The sequence below is a fragment of the Thamnophis sirtalis genome, unplaced genomic scaffold (genome assembly GCF_051295495.1).
Source record: "Thamnophis sirtalis isolate CommonGarterSnake01/CBP01778 unplaced genomic scaffold, rThaSir2_p1.2 scaffold_7, whole genome shotgun sequence".
NCBI lineage: Eukaryota > Metazoa > Chordata > Lepidosauria > Squamata > Natricidae > Thamnophis > Thamnophis sirtalis.
The window spans coordinates 55,170,886-55,190,238 of NW_028261387.1; the positions used below are offsets into that span (position 1 = coordinate 55,170,886).

The window sequence follows — 19,353 nt, forward strand, 5'->3', positions numbered from 1 at the left end:
TGTGTTTGTGGATATTCTCTCTTCCTTAATTCCAAAATTATATTCTTAAAGAAAGACTATATAAACAGTTTAGAGAGACTTAATTCATAGACCCATATGCATATGTGTCACCTTGCTAGGCTAAAATCGAGCTTTATTAGCAATGGCAATAAACATAGAACTTTGCCTGAAATGTAGGAAATTATCTCATTTGATGAACAATAGCCACCCTCTCTTTCCAAATCCTAAAACAGGCCCAACTTCAGATTCAGAGCAACTGTCGTCATTGCATGAGCTAATTGGTTCTGCAACAGATATTATTCCTGGGAATTTTGAAGTCAAACACATCTGGATGGCACCAAATTAGCGGCAGATGTTATAGTACGTTAAAGCTTTTATAAAACAGAACTCTTCAAAGAAAGAGCCATGGTTTACAAATCACAGGGGATGGATTAACATAACATATGGTTCATATTATTATATGAAGATTTTGTAATAAAGTGTCTAGTATTAGAAGAGAACCTTGAAATTCATGCATGACAAACAGGTAGTGTGTCTGTTTTGCTTTAGGTTTGCCATATTTTAAGTAGTTTATGCTAAATATTGATAATTCACATAAAGATCTGAAATCCTGAAAATTAACTATACTAATGTAAATATACAATCAACAAAGACAATTACATTGCTGTATGTGTTAGTGAAATATAAATGTTAATGAAAATCAATTTCTTTTACTTAAAAAATAGCTCTGCCTTCAAATCTATAATTATAGTTTATTGATATTGGTGACACCATAGGTGGGTTTCTGCCGGTTTGCCTCGGATCGGGCAAACCAGTAGTGGCAATGGTGGGAGGCTCTGCCCACCGGTCTGGAAGCTTCTGTGCATGAGCAGAAGCATCACACGAGCAAACCGGTAGTAAAATAAATAGAAACCCACCACTGGGTCACACATTGTGAAAGAGTTCAATTAATATATATTGCATCTGATTATATTCTCATTTTATATCATTTATCTGATGAAGTGCTTTTGTACTTTTGAAGTACATTTTGAATTTCTGTACTTTTGAAGTGCATTTATATTTTGGCATTCTCATGGAAGTAATTATGATGTTTCTGCCCTCAATGATGACTATATTTACCTTTTAAATATCATAAAGGAGCTGATTTTTGAAGCATTTTAGTAAAAGTGATCACTTAATTACAGTCTGTTTGGAGATGTTTTGAATTTCTGGAGAGCCAATGTTCATAAGCTATTTCCTCTATCTTATACTTATGGTAAATGTAGTGAGTATGTTCTCCAGTCCTGAATATAATTTCTTTCTTGTTTTCTTTAGGGTGCAGTTTCAAGTCAACGTCTTCTAGCTGAGTTGAAGTATTACTCTCAGGGCCTCTTGGGCCTCCTTTTGCAGTCTGAAATTTGATGGCATTTTAAATCTTATACATCTGGTGAGATAAAACTTGCTTCATGCAAAGTCTTCAATGCTAAATCTTCTTGAGAAACCAAAGTATCTATTCCACAAAGTAGAGCAAAGGAATTGTAATTCTTTGAAAATATGGTTAGGGAGGGAGATAGAGATAGAGAGATAGAGATAGATAGATAGATAGATAGATAGATAGATAGAGAGAGAGAGAGAGAGAGAGAGAGAGAGAGAGAGAGAGAGAGAGAGAGAGAGAGAGAGAGATTGAAGGGAGAAAATTATGCTTTGTGTATGTAAGCCTTTTAAATAATATTTCATCCATTTATGATGTTTATAAGTTAGTCATTTATTATTGGAGCAGTCTGAGCATAAAACACTTTGACATCCTGGTCAGCCAATGCAGAAGGAGAGATCTTCAGCTGTAATGGTTCATCATGCCACTGTCAACCCTGAAACTGACAGCCACTGTATTAAAATCTCATCTGCCGAGAGAGTGGGATTGCCCCTGTGCAGGGGCTGTTCCACTTAAAACTTTACTACTCATAGGTTTTTGTTGGGCAATCCATCATCTACAACATCTGCAAATAATCTCAGTCCAAACCTAATTCACTGAGTCCTGTAGCAATGGGGGAGTGCTGAAGTACAAGTAGAGATGACCATTGGCAGTTGTAATTACAAAGCTGCAAATGGGTGGCCCTTTGATCAGTGGATTGTTTCAGTATCCAGAATAGCTGAGATTCCAGAAGCATCCAAGGTGACTGGGCAGCCTTTCTAAGATTACACTCCCCACCCCTGCATGACAGAACTGGTTAGAAATGTGGCTAGAACTCCCCACTTCATCCTCAGTATTCATTGGCATGATGGTGTCTCCAACTCAAGGTCTTGGATTGCAGAAAGTCCACTAGCATCAAATCCCTGATTATTAAAGTCCTGATGAAATGGGTTGGACACATCATCACAATGGATGAATGTTATACATTTTGTTGGTCTATATTATAAGGGAGTCTGGAAAGAGACTTCAAGGTCAACTACATAAGAAACTATGCCACTGTAATATCAAGCTAAGGGTATGCTAAGACGTCTCTACTCCCTTGAAAGACAGTGCCATCAAAAATTGATAGAAAACCATGAGTGGCAACACAGAATAACACCAGCAGTTACTACAACAATAAACTTTCAGTGCCCCAGTTGTGCTAGACTCTGCACTTCTGAATCCGTAGTTTGTAGTTTCTGTATCCATCCATCCACTTCTGAACAGTGTGTCTTCTTCAAACCCAAAGGACTACCATAACTAACACTTGGGAAGAAAACCAACAGTTGGAACCAATAGAGAAAAGTGGAGTTAGGAAAAGGAAAGTAAACATGAAAAAGAAAAAAGAAACAGCTGCTACTAAGAGAACACAAAGATCATAGGGATTGAGTTTAGTGAACCTAAACCCTTTGTGAGCCCTTTACATTCACAAAAGGTTAGTGATAAAGATACCCTAGTGGTTTTTTTTTATAGAAAACCAAAAATTTAAGACAGACTGAGATTTACTGGTCAGGATTTCTTAATAATTTATTAGAACATTTAGATTATGTCAGAGCTCCATTAACCTGGTTGGTTTCATTGACTGATCTCCAATGCCTCATGGACCAAAGTACTTAACTATAATAAACAGCACCACAACAAAACAGCAATAAAATCATTAATGCATAAGGTTCATAATTTAGTACACAGCCTAGCTTTTCATACTTGCTGTGCAGAGCACTGATTGCAATTTATTCCACCCATTTATGGATGTCACATCAAGGCGTGCACTGGATTTATGAATCAGATATTCTATCCATCAACAGTCTTGACTGGCAAAAACAGGCCATTACTATCAGAGATAGATGTTTAATTTAACTTTAATTTTCAAGAAAAGGGTTATTTATCACTGAGTATATTCTACATATTATATTATAAATTGACATTTTTCAATTTAAACCACCAGATATTGACAAGGATCTTGTAGTTACAAGCAGCAGCAGTTCTTGGTGCAAGCAACTGAAAAGCAAATAATATTGTTAATGTACAGCTGTTAGAAAAGCAAACAGTGCCTTATTCTTGACTTTCATGTACTGCATGATAATGTTTGGAGAAGAGAAAAGAAAATAAAAAAAAGAAAAGAAAAGAGGAGAGGAGAGAAAAGAGGAGTAGGAGAACTGGCCATTTCTTGAACTTTCTTTGAGAGAATTCGGGACTAGCCACCTATGGATGCATCAGCCAACTATTTGTAATATTAGAATTCCAGGGTCAACTATGTCACTTATGGAATGATGTGGAAGGGAAAGATAGAGATATCTGTCTGTATTTATCTGCGATTCATTATAATATCCCTAGGATTTTGAATCATACACTTGACATGCTATAGCCACTGAAGGACAGATACAATTTTAAATTGAGATATTGCAAAATGTCAAAATATGAAACCTGAATGTAGAAAAATCAACTGTTGCTCATTAAATGTCTTATGCTGGTTTGCACACATTAAATGCATGTGGGTGTTGAGTATGCATGCTTCTATAAAAGAAAACCAGAATAAAAATGGTTGGCAATCCCTAATTGCATGAAGCCTATGTGATCCTGCAAAATATTGTAGCATAATAGAAACTATGGTGGACTATAAAATGACCTAGAACAAAATATAATACACAGTGTAATTACTGAATCAAAACAACTTGTCCTCTTATAATGCAAATAACACAAAATGATTGTGTTGATAGCTGACTGAAGTGATCTCTCTTTAAAAAAAAGGTTAGTGAGGTGGATGTCCTTTATTTGTTTAGGTTGGAATTTTTTGTTTCATTTTTGTAAAATCGCTTTTTTATTCACAGAACTTGATTGTTGGGGCATCTCATCTCACATTTATAATTGTCCTCCATCTTTCCACCATTTATTCCATTCCCTTACTAGAAAATACATTGTAGATGAAGGATGGAATATCTGTATGATCTTTCGAATAAGTAGCACTCACAGTTGTCTATCTTGAAGAATCATAGTGATTGGCTACTTTTCTCTAACTCTGGCCTTGTGCAACATCACATGTTATGTCTACTTATTTATTAATATCCCATATTTATTATTTTTTATAAATACCTCTGCAAGACAATAATCTGTCAATTCCAGCCAACTGGCCAAATAACTGTGTTGACTTGAGATATTGAGAGTTTTGGATTAACCAGTTTCAGAAGAGAGCAACTTGAGACAAGTTAACATTTATTAGCAAAATGTAGGCAAAATACATCTGGTGTGTGTGTGTGTGGGGAAGATATCCAGATTTTTGACAAGTCAATTTCAATTGAATATTTATCATGGTTCTCTCAAATAGAACTAAGAAATATTCATTTTTAGGGTCTGGGCTCTTCTTTCAACATTTTTTTAAAATCGATTGATTATGCAGGAAACTAAGCCTCTGGTCCCCGTGTCCACCCAGATTACATACTGCAACATTATCCCAGGACATGTATAGCTGTCTTCATTCACCATTGATTATGTGCCATCAAATAATTTTAGAATCAGGATTACATGGTGTAACATGCCCTCTTGTGGCTGCTAGTGTTGCTATTATTTCTTACAATAAGAGTCTAACATTTTAAAAATATTTTCCTTTCTCACAAATTGTTAGTTAGTTGTACAATTTTAATATCACCATTATAGCACATAACTGAATGTGAATAGCCAACTACATACATGAGATGAACTGAAAGTTCTCTTCCTGCTTTATGATCTGATTTAGAAATGTATTTCATAATTAATCATAATCACAAAGGTGTTCTGTCATGGATGAGATTTGTACGGTCCTTCTTTATATAGTAGACAGATGGAAACCAAACAGTATGTGTTATTCTGACAAGTGATTTCTGCTTTTCCTAACAGACCTCACATTGGTGAGTTGTCTAGCTTAATTCTGTCATTTGCTGAACTTATGTGTTGTCTGTCCCATACAATGAATTTGGTTAAATAATTGACAGCATAAGGCTTGGAATTTCACTGAAGGACTGATGCACAATTCTTAATACAACTTTCCTCTACTTGGTATCCTTCAAATGAATTGGAAAATAAGATCCAGAATTCAATTACCATATCTAGGCTGCAAAAACCATATAATCTTTAGATCCACACCTCCACTAAATAGTAGTAAATAAAAATTCCTATACACCTTAATTGTTGCCATTTAGTGGTCAGATATGATAGTGATGTAGGAATTTTGGAAGTTATGGTTTCAAAGAAGTAGGAGCAAGTCAAGTTTATTAGCTGCTCACAATCAGGTGACTCTGGGTGGCTTGAGAATATTCGTCAAGAAGTTGACAAATATTCTACGTCGATGTACATCTTCTAACTTGATTAGCTTGATGAACCTCAGCAATAAACTTTTTAAAAAACTAATGAATTATTAATTAATTAATTTCTTTGATTGTCTCAAAAGTAGCCCAATCAGTTGGTTGAGGAATAGAATTGTGCATGCTATTAACGTTATTAGGAAGAAATGCTTGCAAAAGGCACAGGCCTTTTTGCTATTCTTTAAAGCAGTCCTGCTTTTTCTGACTTCTTTGTAAACTGAACAAAATTTATGATACATTAATAGCAACATTAACGTTAATAAATTGACGCTTTGTAGAACCCTGAGAAAATCAGACTGCTTTAATGAACAGTAGAGAGATGCTGTACTTAAGTTTGCACAAAGCCCAAACCACTTCCTTTCCATAATGTTCAAGTGCTGTACAACTCTGTTAACAAAAATTAACTGAGTGAATTATTATTATTATTATTAGTGCTTTATTAGTGTTGCTAAATCACAAGACTGCTTCATATTATTAAACCAGAACACATCCTCATAATAATATGGCGGCAGATAGAAACAGTCTAATAGATATAGATGTTCCCAAAATTCTTTTGCATCTGTTCCATTTATATATAGCTTCATCTTTTTTCCAAGCTTTCTCATTTAATGCATGTTGTTATCTTGCTTTTATTCCAGGAAAATTCCCTTCTATTTCTCAATCTTGATTTTCTTAGCAAATTTAACCTTAAACTATCTACTATTGACCTCACCCCATTCCTAAGATATCTGTAAGGAGCATGCATAAGTGCACCATCATGCTTACCATCCCTGTCCTACTGTCCCCATTTATTCATACCAATTTCATTCATACTCATGTTTATTCTTATACCTATTATCTTATAAATAATTGACAAATAAATAAATCATAAATAAATCAATAAATAAAATAAATTATATATATATAAGCCCAAAACTTTTCCTGTGTAAGATTGAGATAGTCTTGGCAACATTTCGGCGAGGTCCCATTCGCCATCTTCAGGCTGGTGTTTTCAGCTTCATGCTTGTGCGAGTAAGGCGTTGTCGGAGCTGTCGTCTTTCTATAAATCTTGGTAGCGGTGTGTGGAGTGCTGGCTTTGTTTCTGTAAGTGGATTGATTGGCTGTGTAGTTGCATCCTGATTGGTAGATGGAGTTGATGTTTCTAGATTGGTCGGCTGTTTCGTATCATCCTGTGTGGCTGAGATACTGGCTGTGTGTCCGCTGTTCCAACGGATTCCAAAGAAAAACAATTACCAACCTAATCCAAAGGGAGACTCCCCCCAAGAACCAAAACACAGAACAGGACAACGGCATAGCCCTCCTCCCTTACATCAAGGGCACCACAGATAAAATCAGCAAAATTCTCTACAAGCACAATATCAAGACATAGCCAACATCTTAAGAAACCCCAAAGACAAGATCCAGCTAGAATTGAAATTGAAATTGAATTGAATTGAAAAGTTTATTTATAGGCCGCCCTTTTCCCTGGGGGGACTCAGGGCGGCTTACAATTCATGGGGAGGGGAATACAAACAGTGAGACATAAAACAATACATAATTAAAAATAGAACACAACATTCATCATTCGGGTGGGGACGGATTACAATCTAACCCCAGGCCTGACGGGATAGCCAGATCTTAAGGGCTGTGCGGAAGGTCTGGAGGGTGGTGAGGGTACGGATCTCCACGGGGAGATCGTTCCAAAGGGTCGGAGCTACTACCGAAAACCAAGGAGTCTACGAAGTACCATGCAAAATTTGCCCTGCCACATACATTGGACAAACTAATAGGAGAATAAGTGCACGTATCGTAGAACACAAGAGCGCAGTTAGAAAAAAAGAAAAAAACTTCCTCCCTTTTCCAGCACCTTAAAGCAACAGGACATGAAATTGATTTTGAAGGAACCAAATTAATCTCCAAAACAGAACACTTCAACAAGAGAATTATTATAGAAGCCATCAAAATAGAGAAACACCCCCACAACATGAATAAACGTGATGATACCTCCCACTTACCAGACGTCTGGAAACCAGCCCTAGTCAACAAACGAACCCCGCTCACCACCCAAGTCCCTACAACACACAAAAACAATGGACACACAGCCAGATCCTCAACCACACAGGATGATACGAAACAGCCGACCAATCTAGAAACATCAACTCCATCTACCAATCAGGATGCAACTATACAGCCAATCAACCCACTTACAGAAACAAAGCCAGCACTCCACACACTGCTACCAAGATTTATAGAAAGACGACAGCTCCGACCACACCTTACTCGCACAAGCATGAAGCAGAAAACACCAGCCTGAAGATGGTGAGTGGGACCTCGCTGAAACGTTGCCAAGACAATCTCAATCTTACACGGGAAAAGACCAGAATACAACAAGACCAGCATACCTACACCCGTGAAAATCTATGAAAACATATAAATTAATTTCTTAATTTTTATTAATTTTTTAATTTTTATTAATTTCTTAATTTTTAATTAATACATTAAATTAATTAATTTCTCCACAGGGCTAGTTGTTTGGATTTGTCCCAGAGTGCTGGATGGATTTTGTTACCGAGTTTGAGGTGAAGAGTGAGTAGATTCCTGTTGGTTTGGTCTAGTAGCAATCTTTTCCTGTGGAGTTTCTTTCTGATTAGGGCTAATTCAGTTCTTTTTAGGATCCTTTCAACTAGCCCTCTGGAGAGCCAAAACAGAAACCTCCCACAAGGCAGACACACACACCAACAAACTCCATAGACTAGAAAGACAGCAGAATCCCAACCCCCTCTCCACAGCAACTCATGAAACAAACAGTAGATAACATATCAGATGGGACCCTCACCATAGCAGAAACCAATGTCCTTTCCAAAGGATTAAACTTTGCAGTCGCCCCCAAACACATCCCCACTGAAAACATCATATGCAGAGTTGAAGCTACCCTAACCAAAATCAACCCAGATGAAGCGAATAAAATCCGACTTGAAGTCACCAACACCCTCTGCTCCAGCAATCTACTCAGAAGCAACTTACAGAAAGAAGAACAAAAAGCACTCACCAACTTGAGGAAAGACAACAACATAATCATTCTCCCAGCAGACAAAGGTAACGCCACTGTGGTGATGAACACATCTGACTACCAAGCCAAACTATCCAACCTACTCCAAGACCCCACTTACAAACCTCTAAACACAGACCCCCACCACCTACCTGGAAAAAACCACCAAATCCAAAATAAAAGCCTCTCCTATCAGTGAAGAGATCCAGCAAAGAATCATCCCCAGAGAGAAATCATCCAGATGCCCCAAGCTCCATGGCCTCCCCAAGATACACTCAGACCCATAGTCAGCTCCATAGGCTCAGCTCTATAGAATCTTGCCAAATTCCTCACCAAACAACTCCAACCCTACACAGAATCCATTACCTCACACGTACAAAACTCACTCCACTTCATAGAAACAATAAAGAAACAAAATCTACAACCCAGCGACCTACTCGTGAGCTTTGATGTCATATCCCTCTTCACCCAAGTGCCTATTAAAGAAGTCTTGACAGTTATCCAAAACAAATACAACACACACACACACACACACACACACACATACACACACAAAAATTGATATTCCTTTTTACATGGGTGGAAATTATAGAACTTCTACTAAGATAGCTTTCCACTAAACTTCAAGTCTTTTCTCCTGCTTCCTTTCATATGTCCTTTCAAATAGGTTGCAGTTATTGTCTTTTCTCCATATTTCCACTTTAAAACTATTCAGTGGTGGAAATTCATTGTGAACCCTTGATCTTTTGCAATCTTGTAGAAAAAAGGACATTTGGTTAACTTTTCTGCTTCTCACAAATGTTTTTTAGAATCACTGTCATATATAAGAATGCATAGGGGAAACATTCTTATGAATGTAAAGACAGGCACTTTCTCCCAAAACATTTGATTCGCTTCAGGCTGGAAGTAGAAATGAGGCAAAGAACTCAAAAAGATTAGCACTTTTGTAAGCAGGGAAACAAAGCCTGGAAAATGTGTTTTTTTAAAAATAAAATCATGCAATTAACTAAAAATATTCAGGTTGGTTTTGGTGGTCATTTTCCCTGTAAAATTGACTAGAGGTAGGCCTGAGAAACAGCTGCATTTGACCTTGGGTACATCTTCATACCATGTAGGTGGGGCACATCCTCCCTGAAATGATCCAATAGTCTCTGAGAAGGTCCTTGAAAGACTTCAGATGGTGGTGGAGGTGAAGGAGTGGAGAAGGAGGAGGATCTGCAGACCAGGCAACAGTAAAATAAGAATCAGCTGAGTCCATATAAGGAACGAAGGCATGGCAAATATCTCAAAAGGTATTCTTCGTAGTTTCTTGGACTGTAAAAGTGATAGGGGACAGATGTACTTTCAGACTTGAGAGATTCTGATGCTATCACCTTACAATAAAAGTAGTGTTGATATTCATGGTTGATGCTTCTTGTCTGCAATATCCCATAGAGCTGACAGATAAGGGGACAGGTTTTCCTGAACAACATGCCTTAAAGCCTCATCTAATAACCTCATAGTATAAAAAGGCTCTCAATAGTTGCACTAGTTGTCTGAGAGGCCTGAAAAAGATCCCTGGATAAGCACTGTGCATGCACAGACATTTTTCATTTGCCAGATCTACCATGCTCGGAATAATAGCAGGAAACCAATGTAACAATATCACTTTTAGAAACAGAATGGGCAGGGCTACTTCATAAAGCAACTTCAGAAAGATCTTGATGAAGGTTTGATGAAACCTTTGAAGATTTGTCTCCTATTAAAAATCTTCTGGAGAAGACAAGAGCCTAATGCTGGGAAAGATTGAGCGCAAAAGAAGAAGGGGACGACAGAGAATGAGGTGGCTGGATGGAGTCACCAAAGCAGAAGGCGTGAGCTTAAATGGTAATTTAATTTACCAGAAGATGTTAGAGGACAGGAAGGCCTGGAGGAATGTTGTACATGGGGTTGCGATGGGTTGGACATAACTTTGGAACTGACAACAACAACAAAATCTTGAGTTAGGTAATGGGAAAAAATTAGGTAATATGAAAAAAACAGCCAACTCCCAAAGCTTACCATGCTCCAAAACTGCAAATTATAAAACAAAGGTGGTGTGATTTGAACTGACTTGCAGCCAAGCAATGATCCCCTTCCTCCCATCAGTTCAGATAACCTTATGCAAATACAGTTTGACAGTGCTGTGCTAAAGCTCTATTGGCAGAAACACCAAACGTGAAGAGTCATGGGCTGCCCTCAAATTAAAAGAAGGTATTTTTAATCAGAAGAAAGAATTCTCAAAGAGAATAACAAAAGCGAATTTTCTTTTATTTTAGCCCTCTGATGGCGTTTCCCCTCCTAAGATGTACTTGCAGCAAAGAAAGAGGGCTAGAACTCAAGCAAAAGGCAAGGTAGAGGAAGAGAGTCTTCTAATTAGAACACATATTTCAAAGGCAATCTGAACATTTTCCCTTTGATAATATATGTATCTTTGTTCCTTTTGTGGGTTTTGGGAGTTATTATTTTAAAAGTAGTAAAAATAAATTTAAAAGGCAGTCTGAACTTGTTTAACATTTCACAAACCCCTCTAGGGAGAAATTTGGCAGTTTTAGCCCGATTGTATATCTGCCTGTTTTTTTTTAAAAAAATAGCTTTGCTACAATACTATGTTTATTACAGCATTAATACACAAGAAAACTACAGAGCTAAACTACTGAATGAAATAGAACTGCAGGGGGTGCTAGACTCCCAGCTAAAACAATTTAGGTGCTTTGTATTGGATTAGCTTTGGATATGAAACATTTTGGAAGTGCATAGCTCTAGCTACCCCCTGGCATATCTGGAACATTTAGAACTGTCTCTATGCCAAGAAAATATACATTAACTTTCCCTTTCTTAATTTGTTTGCCATTGCTATGATTGCTGTATCACAGGAACAAGAAGAAATGTCACAAGAAAGGAGGTTACTTATATGAGCCAAGCAGGGGTGGGTTTCTCGCCCCGTTCCAACCGGTTCGGTTGGAACGGGGCCGGTGGCATCCTTGTGCACACGTGCGGCGCACGCATGCGTACTAGCGTCTGTGCGATGCTCCAGCTGCTCCTGGAGGATCACGCAGGCGCTGTATGCATCCTGCGCATGTGTGGAAGCGCAGAACTCATCAAAACCGGGTAAGGAGCGCGGGCGGGCGGGTCGGCCCTTCGCCGTTCCCGGAAGTTAGTTACTTCCGGGTTCGCCAACCAACCGGGTTGCAGGGACCGCCGCGAACCGGTTGAAACCCACCCCTGGAGCCAAGACACTCCATCCAGCAACTGTTGTATACTTTAATTGGTGGCAATGATGTTACAGATCTTTTACCTTACCTGCTGTTGCATGCTTCTAAATGCAGACATTAAAAATCCAAATGGGGATTGTCCTGGGATAAGGCTAGAAAGCAGAGAGAGGCAGCTTTGTGATCTCTGGGTTTATGGAACTTCACCTTTCCCCCCCGCAATTCAATTCAAAACAATCCAGCAAAACAATTCAGGAATTGGATATGTCTAGTCTAGTGAAAAGAAGGACTGGGGTGACATGATAGCAATATTCCAATACTTGAGGGGCTGCCACAAAGGAGAGCAGGGGGGTTCAACCTATTTTCCAAAGCACCTGAAGGCAAGACAAGAAGCAAAGGATGGAAACTAATCAAAGAGAGATTCAACCTAAGAGAAATTTCCTGATAGCGAGAACAATTAAACAGTGGAGCAGCTTGCCTTTGGAAAGTGTGGGTGCCCCATCACTGGAGGCTTTCAAGAAGAGACTGGATAGCCAATTGTCTCAAATGGCATAGGGCAGTGATGGCTAACTTTTTTGTTGTCTTGTGCCGAAAGCGTGACTCTCCCACCCCCCTGTGCCTGCAACACCCCCACGCCTCATTTTGGGCCTAGTAGGCTTTCCTGCAGCCTCGTGGGGCAAAAAAATGGGCTGTGGGGGGGGAGGCGCTGCACCTCTGGTGCTCCCCCTACCCCAATGCATGTGCATGCACCCCCATCTGCACATGCACACATGTATCCCACATGCACCCGCTCCTGCACATGTGCGGGGGTAGGGGGAGTGCACATCAGCTGGATGGTGGGAGTCGCACACATGCATGGTGTCAGCTCCGGCTGCCATTTGGGGGGACAACTGGGCCAGCTGCCAAGACTTGTGCTTACCAGATGAAGATTTCCCTCCTCCACAAGCAGTCCAGCTGAAAACTCTACAAAGCTTTTATGATTGATTGCCTGGTGGGTTCCACTGATAACATTCTAGAACTGACAACTGACTGCGAACAATCCATGATTGATCGCTGGGTAGTTTTCACTCTGGGTCACAAGGTGATGGGTGGTGATGGGTGTGTGTGCATGCAGGTGTGGGGTTTATCCTAATTACTAAATAATTATAAAAGGTGGTGGGGAGCACCAAGTGCAAACTCTGACAATTTATTCATTGCCTTAGTGCTTTGTTGGTCAGTTCATGCTGGAGGAAGAAGACAAATTGCATTTTCAAACCATCTCCATGTTTGGATGTTTTCATTAACCCTTCAGAACCTGACATGTGGTGGAGTTGACTGCTCATGTGCCCATAGAAAGGGCTCTGCGTGTCACCTGTGGCATGCATGCCATAGGTTCACCATCACGGGCATAAGGTCTGTGCTCATGCAGGGGGTTGGACTAGATGACTTCCAGGATCCCTTCCAATTCTATTATTCTGAGATATTTGGAGCATTAACCAACATATCCAATGACAAAGGACAGTGGAAATTGTAGTTCAAAACATATATCATGTATCTGAATTTGAATTCTCCCTCTAGGGAAACAAAATGCAAAGGAGGATGTGTGCTTGAATAATGAGTATTGCTGCCTTAATAGATATTCCACTTTCATATTTTTCCCAACACTCTTGAAAAATAATTCACATTTCTTTAGGTTGCTTACCATATGTAGCTTAAAAACATATTTGGTCTAATCTGTACATCTAGTTCTTACAAAAACCACATCAGTCAACTGTTTCTTAGCCATAGTCAAGGTGTGTTATTCATAGCATCAAGATCAATGAGATTGAGTTCCATCTATAGAAGAAGCATGGGGGAAGGAAAAGAAACCCATGATTTTTAGTCATTTTCTAAACAACTGTAAACAAACATGGTGGTGTTATGAAGAGAGCACAAAAAAGCCATATTCATTAAATTTTATGTGGAAGCCTGTGAACTACAGTTCCTTCCACTGCAACATAACATGTCTAGCTTTGACAGGGCTATTACTCTTAGACTGCAAAAGATCCATTTGATTGACTAGAGAGTGGCAAAGGATTAGAATTTTATTCATCTCTTTACTCCATCTAACAGTTTTTTTAAGATATTTGTACTCCACAATATCTATCCTTTGTAGTCCTTCATTTTAAATAATTCATAAAATCCAGGACACACAGGTCATTAGGATGAGCAGGCATCTGTTTAAAACTTCTTGAGATTAAAACTTCTTGAGGCTACCCTATTTGGAATGCAAAAATGCAAATAAAGAGTAGATACAGAAAAAAGATAACAGAAAATTGAAGCTCTTGTTTGCCATTAAATGATCATGAAGATTTTTACAGCCCAGATATGCTAGCTTTAGAGATTATGCAAAACAGGAAATGCGTATGTCAGAGAAGTGAGTGTCTGGATTCCAGCTCCAAACAATATGGATCATCAGTTAATCCTGACAGCAAATTCTCAAATACAGAAACAAGGTAGATTACCAAAATTAGGCATCAAGACTTAAAAAAACTTGTCAGAGTTGGTTGCAGAAAAATCAGATCCAGAAAGCACACATAGATAACTGATTCAGATGGATTCATTAACTTCTTTATATACATAATAATAGATGAATAAATGTACAATACCAACAGGTGGTTCTTCCAAGTAAACACAAGGCAGGAGAGTTACAGGCAAACAGAAGCAGTTAGCTTCATTTCAGCAGTCAAGCCCAGATGGATTACTAGTTTAACTTCTCAGAGCAGCAGACTGCTTAAGTTTCAATTCTCTGCACAGACTCAGATCTGTTTAAGCTCCCATTGGCTGACTTAGTTGCTATTAGGCTGACCTATTAGTTGCTATTAGGCTGACTATTCATTGGCTGACCTTGTTCCCATGTCTCTCCCAATCATGAATATTTTAACAATACTATCCTGGACGTATTTGGTCAGCCAGCTCAACTATCTAATTATTTTAACTTGTAAGACTGCCTAAATCATTTACAGTCAGGTATGGTTGAGGCTGTACCAGGCATGGGTTCCGGCACTTCGCTCATGCTTGCGCCATGTGCATGCATGCTTGATGCATGCTGTACACGCATGCACAGTGTAATAAAAATTGTTCTGTGCATGTGCAGAAGTAAAAAACAAGATGGCAGCGCCTACAGCACCACTGGGAGAACCAGTTTGGGGGTGTGGCAGGCCTGGGTCACTGCTGGTTCCAATGACGCAGGCTGCCAAACCACTACCAGTTCGGCCGAACTGGTCTGAACCGTAGGAACCCACCACTGGGTTGTACTAGAAAGCATCTTCCTTATCCGTATCTGAGGAATACTAGGAAATATGTGTATCTATGCAATTATTCATTTTTCCAATGGGCCAAAAAAGAATAAGAGTAAACCAAGCATCAAAAAATACTACAGAGTGATTTTCTTTGATACTGTCTTGCTCTTTTGTAATTGATAACCCATGAACATTTTAAAACAATGATCAACAAGTAGGAGATTTTGTGTCTACTAACTCTTCCTTCTCTCATGATTGTCTTATTCTGCACATACTTCAGAATAATACATATTTCATACTTCAATTAAGTATGTCATACCTCATATTCCTTTCTTGTAATCTTATACCACTGGATAATGTGAGAATCAAGAAATATAGCCTATTGATCTAGTAGATTCAATAGGTCCTATAGCTAATAGAAGGCCACAGAAGAAAGAGCTATGAAAGAGATATGAAGAGGATGATTTCAAAATTTACCAGAAATATTTGTAATTCTGCTGAACTATTACTAACTGTAAAATACTATATGTTTTTTTCCCTGCAAAATATGCACTTGTATGGATTCATTTAAAACAGGAAGAATGAAACTGTTGGAAATGAGGAATTGAAAGTAATGTGCACAGGTGTTCACAGAAAGTGACATTTAGTGAGGTTGTGAAGCATGTATGTGGTTAGAAGAACAGTATAAAGGATAGAGTTCAAGATCAGCTCGGTGATCTTTGATTTATAGCAGTCCTTGTAGGACTTGCTATATCTCATTGGCCCTCTGCATTAATATGTTAATACAGTGTATTACTGCTATTATATCTTTTATATCCATTCATTTCTAATGTTCCAAATTATTAGAAACAATAAACCTCTGATCTTAAGGTAAGAATTTATGCTTGTGTTGTTGCCTGTTTCCTATTGGAATTTTCCTATGACACTAATTGCCAAGAAGTTCTATATCAGCCAAATAAGATTTAACATTGATAGAACTAAAGAGAAATTTGTCTATATTGCAATTATCATTTTGATGGGCCATGTAACTTTAAAATATATAAATATTACTCATTCCAGGAAAAAGGTCAGTCACAACTAGAAATGAAAAACGGATCCTCATGTGTTTCTTACTTTTCATATCAGAAAAGTATTGTTTATAATACTGAATTGTATAATATACAATTAAATATTTGCTAATGTCACTATGGCATATCAGACGCTCGCTCATGGATTATGAGATCTATATGAAATGCTTACAGAGTCACCATCTGGGGGTAAATGCTTTTGTCTAAAGCATAGAAACATATATTTCACATGGTGTATATAGCTTATACTATGACAGTAGTAAAAAAAAAATATTTCTATTGTATTATATTGTTTGGCCAGCCACTGGTGAATGTTAATTTCTTATACAACACACACAAATTAAAAAATATGTTACTTATTTTGTATTCTTCCCTTAAGAAGATTAGCATTATCTATCTTACCATATCTTTGTTATAAATAAGCTTTTGATGATGATTGATTCAGGCTTCTGCTATCAAGGAAGAAAGCTGTTTGCAGTAATTTAACTGATCTTTCACTGAATGCAATGTAATTGGCTTTTGCCAATTCTATCTTCTCCATAGCATTATTCCTGTGCTATGGCTGGGTCCATTTATTGGCAAAGGGATCTCCATTTGGGTTGATCCAGAGTGTCTTCAGGGCTGACGCTCACGCATTTAATGTCCTCTTTGATGCAACCCATCCTTTTCTTGGCTTTGCCATGAGGCCGTTGGCCATTAAAGTCCAGACTCATAGATGTCCTTGCCACTAAGTCTTCTTTACCACATATACAATGTATCTGTACCATCTAAGTCTTTCGTCCCACATTTTTGCTATGATTGGGATGACTCCCAGTTTTGATTTGATTTGATTTGAAGTTTATTTGTATGCCGCCCTTTTCCCTGGGGGGACTCAGGGCGGCTCACAACCAAAAGGGGAGGGGGGGGAGACAAACTTTTAACATATAAGACAATACATAGTTAAAAGCACAACATTCATACCATTCGGGCGGGTTACAGTCTTAGCCCCAGGCCTGACGGGATAGCCAGATTCTGAGGGCTGTGCGGAAGGTCTGGAGGGTGGTGAGGGTACGAATCTCTACGGGGAGATCGTTCCATAGGGTCGGAGCTGCCACCGAGAAGGCTCTCCTCCGCATAGTTGCCAGTCGGCATTGACCGGCAGATGGAACTCGGAGGAGGCCTAATCGATGAGATCTAATAGGTCGCGTGGAGGTAATTGGCAGTAGGCGGTCTCTCAAGTACCCAGATCCACTACCATGTAGGGCTTTATGGGTGACAAGTAGCACCTTGAAGCGCACCCGGAGATCGACAGGTAGCCAGTGCAGCTCGCGGAGGATAGGTGTTATGTGGGTGAAACAGGGTGCACCCACAATCGCTCGCGCGGCCGTATTCTGGACTAGCTGAAGTCGCCAAATACTCTTCAAGGGCAGCCCCATGTAGAGCACATTGCAGTACTTCAGCCTAGAGGTCACAAGGGCCCGAGTGACTGTTGTGAGAGCCTCCCGGTTCAGGTAGGGGCGCAACTGGTGCACCAGGCAAACCTGGGCAAATGCCCCCCTGGTCACAGCTGACAGATGGTGTTCGAAAGTCAGCTGTGGATCCAGGAGGACTCCCAAGTTGCGGACCCTGTCTGAGGGGTATAGTGTTTGACCCCCCAGCCTGAGAGGTGGAATACGTGCCGAATTGGTGGGAGGGAAACACAACAGCCACTCGGTCTTATCTGGGTTGAGCACGAGTTTGTTAGCCCTCATCCAGTCCCTAACAGCTTCAAGTCCCTGGTTCATCACGTCCACCACTTCATTGAGTTGGCATGGGGCGGACAGATACAGCTGCGTATCGTCCGCATACTGGTGGTATTTTATCCCGTGCCGCCGAATGATCTCACCCAGCGGTTTCATGTAGATGTTGAAAAGTAGGGGGGACAAGACCGAACCCTGCGGCACCCCATATGTTAGGGGCCTAGGGGTCAATCTCTGCCCTCCAACTAACACCGACTGCGACCTGTCCAAGAGGTAAGAGGAGAACCACTGCAAAACAGTGCCTCCCACCCCCATCTCCCGCAGTCGTCGCAGAAGGATACCATGGTCGATGGTATCGAAAGCCGCTGAGAGGTCAAGGAGAACCAGGATGGAGGCAAAGCCTCCGTCCCTGGCTCTCCAGAGGTCATCGGTCAATGCGACCAAAGCGGTTTCTGTGCTGTAACCAGGCCTGAAGCCGGACTGGAATGGGTCAAGATAGCTAGCTTCCTCCAAGGACCGCTGGAGCTGAAAGGCCACCACCTTCTCAACAACCTTCCCCACAAAGGGGAGGTTGGAGACTGGACGGTAATTGTTAAGAACGGCTGGATCCAAGGATGGTTTCTTCAGGAGGGGTCTCACCACCACCTCTTTAAGTGCGGGGGGAAAGACCCCCTCCCGAAGGGAGGTGGTAACAACCGCCTGGATCCAGCCCCGTGTCACCTCCCTGCTGTTAGCAACCAGCCAGGAGGGGCACGGGTCCAGTACACATGTGGAGGCACTCACAGCTCTCATGGCCTTGTCCACATCCCCAGGGGCAACATCCTGAAACTCAACCTAGGGGTGGTCTACCAAATTATCCCCTTGTGCCTTGGCTGGATCTGCAGAATCGGAGTCCAACTCCGACCGAAACCGAGCAACTTTGTCCGCTAAAAACTGGATGTAGTCCTCAGCCCTACCCTGTAGGGGATCCCCCGTGTCCCTCCTATTTAGGAGGGAACGGGTTATCCTAAACAGGGCGGCTGGGCGCGACTCAGCGGAGGCAATCAAGGTGGCAATATAAGCTCTTTTTGCCATCCTAATTGCCCTGATGTATTCCTTGATGCACGATGTTAGAAGTGCTCGGCTCGATTCGGATTTGTTGGCCCTCCATAGGTGCTCTAGGCGTCTCTTCCGGTGCTTCCTCTCCCGGAGTTCCTCGGTGAACCAAGGGGGCCTCATGGATCCACTGCCTTGGAGCGGCCGTAGTGGCGCAATATGGTCAAGAGACTCCGACGGTGCCGAATTCCA

At 40.3% G+C, this 19,353-nt stretch overlaps 1 long non-coding RNA gene across 1 annotated transcript in view; it reads left to right on the forward strand.

The window, feature by feature from the left end:
• LOC148044671 (uncharacterized) overlaps positions 1–10,120 on the forward strand; it is an 89,018-nt gene extending 78,898 nt beyond the window's left edge. The window contains exons 2-3 of the long non-coding RNA XR_015697335.1: positions 8,265–8,328; positions 9,907–10,120. This is a non-coding gene — a long non-coding RNA (uncharacterized LOC148044671). The remainder of the gene's footprint in view (positions 1–8,264; positions 8,329–9,906) is intronic.
• Positions 10,121–19,353: the final 9,233 nt, after the last annotated feature.